We start from the raw sequence: 5,122 nt of genomic DNA, 5'->3' as shown, positions 1-5,122 counted from the left end.
GAACACAGCTTACGGACATGATTTCCAAAGAAGTAAATTAGACTAAGGCTTAAACTCTCGTCGACGATGATGTCAGAGAAGGACTAGATTTTAATGTAACCAAGAAGTCTTTCGCGACGGTTATTTCGTGTTAACTGTTCTCCGTGCGCTTGTCTAGTTAATTATCTATGAAAATCCGATCTTTCGACCATATTTTCACTCTGCAGCGGAGTGTGCGCTTACATGAAACTACCTGACAGATTAAAACTGTGTGATGGACCGAGACTCGAACTCACGACGTTTATCTTTCACGGACAAGAGCTCTACCGTCTGATCTACCATAGCACGACTCTCAAGCCGGCCTCATAGCTCTACTTCAGCCAGTACCACATCTCCTCCTTCCAAACTTCACAGTACCTCTCCTGCGAAACTTGCAAGCTTAGCGCTCCTGGAAGAAAGGATATTGCAGAGACATGGTGAAAATCTCAGTCCGGAAACATCCCCAGGGTGTGACTAAGCCATGTGTCAGGCAGATGAAAGTTGTGTGCCGGGCCGAGAGTCGAACTCGAAACCTTTGCCTTTGCTCTAGAGCACTTGCCCGTGAAAGCTAAAGGTTATGATTTCGTGTATGTTTCAGGTACACAATCTCCATTCGCCAGGAACTTTAACATCCACCATTTTCGTATGAAAAGCAACTAGCTATCGAAGAAGTAACGGAGCCACACATTTGTAACTGGGCACCCACGCTTCAGTTACGTCTTTGTTACTGCGTTAATGTTTCGACAGATACTCGCTCTCCTGACAACAACATCGTCCATAGTGTGGAAAGCTCGGATTTTCATAGAGAATTAATGCGACAAGTAGACTGAGAACAGTTAATACTAGATTTGGGGAAGGGTGGAAAGGAGTCTGGCTGTGTTCTTTTCAGTAGAATCATGCCAGCATTAAGCGTTAAGTGGTTTATAAAAACTACGGAACACTTTAATTGGAACTCTTGTCTTCCCAAACGCGTCTCCAGTACCTTAGCCACTACGTCATTTCGTCGGTCAGAGTGTCTGCAGTCTTACTACACAAACTAAACTTTCATGGCAAGACAAGCCATACAACATAGTCCAAAACATGTGATTATGAAAGTGAATTGTAAAATTCTGAGCACAATAATCCTAGAATCAAAATGGTTGTATTTTTAAAGAAGGAAGGAGGATTATGGTCTAACGTCTGTCGACGGATTAGGGAAGACTCAGGAAGGAAATAGGCAATTCACCTTCAAAGAAAGCATCCTGGCATTCGCCGTAAGCGTTTTAGGGAAATCGTAGAAAACTTAAATCTAGGTGGTCGGATGGAGATATTTTTGAATAGTTGTCCTCCCGAAAACGAGTGCTGCAACGTTCGCCTGGGATCGATTGCCAGCCAGGTAGGAGATTTCTCCACTCAGGGACTCGTTGTTGCGTTGTGTTTAAAATCGTATCGTCATTACCGACACAGAAGTAGCCTCAAACAATTGCCGTATCGCCTTTCCTCTATTGACCTGGCTATATGGGCACGAAACGAAAGGTAATAAACTGAACAAAAGCGCTACACGTAACATTGTGAAGCAAAGCTCCGCGTTCTGGTCCTCATGGTACAGATGGAACCGACTGACCGCCGTGTCAACCTCTGCCAGTGGTGTCGTTGGGAGCGGCATGTAGAGGCGTGCGGTCAGCACACCGCTCTCCCGCCCTTTGTCGGCTTGCTAGAGCTCGGAGCCGCTACTACTCGGTGAAGCAGCTCCTCAGCCGACACCACGAGGCTGAGAGCGCCCCAGTCCAGCCCTCTCATACAGGAGAAATCTCCAGCAGTGCCTGGAATCGAACTCGGATCCTACACACGCTGATCAGTGAGCTACGTAGGTGGGCGACATAGTGAAATGTGGGGTAGAATAAAATTAATCAGAAAATTGCTTTAAATGTTAAAAAACGTGCTGATCGCAAAACTGTGGAGACTTTTGTTTAATGTGAGTTGCAGGTAACTTAAAGTTGAACACTATATTAGTATACGAGTTACAGTTCCCAAGAAAAACATTGCAAAACAAGTTTAATCAATTTCAGCTTTCGATTTTATCTACGAATATTCGCCTACAACAGTAACTTTGCTAAAGATACCTGAGCCGTGCTGGCCCTGGCCTATGCGTTGGTTTAAACCTTGACTGTTACTTTGCATTATGCGGTTATGCCGTGGTTCTTCCTTTTTCTACGTGTGGCAGCAGAAGTGTGTATCGGTATTCGAGCTTTGTACTATCTTTGGTCTGGTGCTTATAGTTTCTGGCTAGCCGGTGTGTGGCAGTCGGTCGGTTGGTGTGGATATCCGCACAGCACAGTGGGCCGGGCCCGCTGGCGGTCTCTAAGCAGTGTCAGAGAGTGGGAGCTGTTCCAGTTGCTACGAGGTTCGTGGCTCACCGACTCAAGACATCAAAGTTGAGTGGTGATTTTACTGCCGAAGCCAGTCTGTTCAGATTGTGCCGTTGGTTTTCACTGTTGGCTGTTGGGGGTATTCCCGTGTGCAACAGTTGGCGAAAGTTTGACCACTATATGGTGGAGTTTAGCTGTATTTTGGTTATTTGAAGTCCAAGTACACCAGCAGAATTTTCTGTCTTGTGGCCTTTTTTATAGAGATGGGGCCCCTCCACGCCCGCACCAACGTGGTGACCAAACCAAAAGTTCTACTGTCACCTCCGTAAACATGTTAGTTATCTAGTGGGTGGATCACAGGATGCTGGGCTGTGATGTTGTCCGTGCGTCTGGGTAAGGCTACGCATTAACACGGTCCATCAGGTGATAGATAGTGGACGAAACGCGAGTGAGGGTAGCGATTTGAAGAGCAGAGGGAAAAAAGTGCCATGGCTCGTGCCGTGGGAAAAAAACCTCTGCGACAGTGGGATGGGTAGTAAGAGCAGTAGTGGCTTACTAGCTGCGATAGTTCATGCAAGGTTGGATTTGTTAGTATAGGTATCATGCATCATTACCGTGACAGGCGATGGCGATGTGTCCCAGTTGCTGCGGCTGCTACTTTCCTGGAACAATCAATATCGTTATACAGTAGTGGGAGATCGGCCATAGATCATCTCACTGTGTGGGGGATGTGTGGAGCTTGTTTGCATGCAGTGTACGGTACGGCTTCCCTGTATGGTGCCAGTTATTCGGCAGTGTATTTCAGCTGGATATCCAGTAAGTCTTGTGGCCGTTAGCGTTCCGGTTACCTGCCCTGCCCGCTGACATAAAATTCAGGCAGTGTACTTTCCTCACTGTGTTGTCGCTGTCCAACACGTGTTTTGACAGCTTATGCATATTTGGTTATGGGCGGCTACGCCTTTCTCGTTTTGGCTTTGGAGTTCCTTGTGTACTGGTCGGGTGGAAAGCAAGTCGTCTCGTCGGTGGGTTCGTTGACTGACTCTTGGTTGGGTTGCCGGAGGATCGGATATAGTTGGGTCGAATACCTGTCTCCCCTAGGCTAACATCAATATTTCAAGTGCAGACCGACCCCCAGAAACTTCTGAGCGCTGTTGGCTGTACTGCCTTTTCTTATTGGTGTTTGTCTGTGTATTTTAATGGTTCATAGCCGATGGTTTGAATTTGTGTGTTTTTATTTGGGTTTTAAATAATGAGCCTTCAGCCGTTTTAAAACTAAAAGTTCCTTGCTTGTCCAGTCTTGGATAGTTTGGGCCTTCAGCCTCATTTCAAATATTTCTGGATAAAGCTTTGCGCCTTCTGCGTTTTGAAAATTTATTGTAGTTGTGTTTTTCAATCACTGGTCTTCAGCTGTCTTAAAATTTAAATTCCTTGCTTGTTAAACCTTAGATTGTTTGGGCCTTCCGCCTCCTTTTTTTAAATTATTTAAGGATAAAGCTTTAGGCCCTCTGCCTTTGAAAATTTATTGTAGTTGTGTTTTTAAATCATGGGCCTTCAGCCGTTTTAAAATTAAAATTCCTTACTTGTCAAGACTTAGATTGTTTGGACCTTCAACCACATTTAAAATATTATTTAACGATAAACACTTGCGCTTTCTGCCTTTTGAAGATTTATTGTAGTTGTGTTTTAAATCATGGGCCTTCAGCCGTTTTAAAAATTAAAAAGGTTGTGCCCTTAAGCCATAAGATTGTCTGACATATTCAGTCGATAGTCAAACTCGGAAATTTGCACTGTAATGTTAGGGCAATTAAATAAAGTTATGTGTTCGAGTGTAACTGACAGCTGCTCATTTTTGGCTCCTTTCCACAATTCCATCTACCTTTTCCGTCCTGCGGATTTAACCAGATAATTTTCCAAAATTGTACTTCCTGATACCTTGAAGTTGGAAATACAGGTTGAAATCGTTTGGTATATCGCTCATACTTGCGGAATATAAGAAAGCGACTGATTGCAATCGATATTGCTCTCGCGGTTGCCAGCGATACATCGCTCGTTTGTGAGGTACACTTAAAGAGATCGGCGGCGGCGGAACTACTGGATGCCTCAGATCAGGGATCTACAGTGGGGTAAGAGATCAAGTAAAAACGATACACATTGGTGTAAATTACCTCTTACCGAGTTTATACAAAGCGCACAGTATAATCGAATCGCCAAAGTTGATAGCGATAGGGAACAACATACTAGCACTACGAATTCCATCCTGACCTGTACCGATTCAGTACTGACGAGACGAGATGTCAAGAAAACATGAGTACACTGCACTGGGACCGAAGATACGAACTGCAGTGGCACAAAGACGGTAAATGTGACGGAAACTTTGTGAGAGAATACGGAGTTTGTAGTGTTCCGATTTTCCTGTAATTATAAGATTTACGAGGTTCGTGCTTCTCGAACACAGACTATCCTAGAGAAATCGTCTGGATGACTAATTTCCGGAGGTAAAATAGTCCCCCATTCGGATCTCTCAAGAGGATGTCGTTATCAGGAGAAAGAAAACTGGCGTTCTACGGATCGGAGCGTGGAATGTCAGATCCCTTAATCGGGCGGGTAGGTTAGAAAATTTAAAAAGGGAAATGGATAGGTTAAAGTTAGATATAGTGGGAATTAGTGATGGTCGAAGTAGAGAGGATATAAAATGTGGACTGGCAATGGCAAGGAAAGCATTTCTGAAGAAGTATTGAGTATTGATTTAAGTGTCA

Source organism: Schistocerca cancellata, chromosome 3, assembly GCF_023864275.1.
Source record: "Schistocerca cancellata isolate TAMUIC-IGC-003103 chromosome 3, iqSchCanc2.1, whole genome shotgun sequence".
NCBI lineage: Eukaryota > Metazoa > Arthropoda > Insecta > Orthoptera > Acrididae > Schistocerca > Schistocerca cancellata.
Note: the sequence above shows the minus strand (reverse complement) of the source record.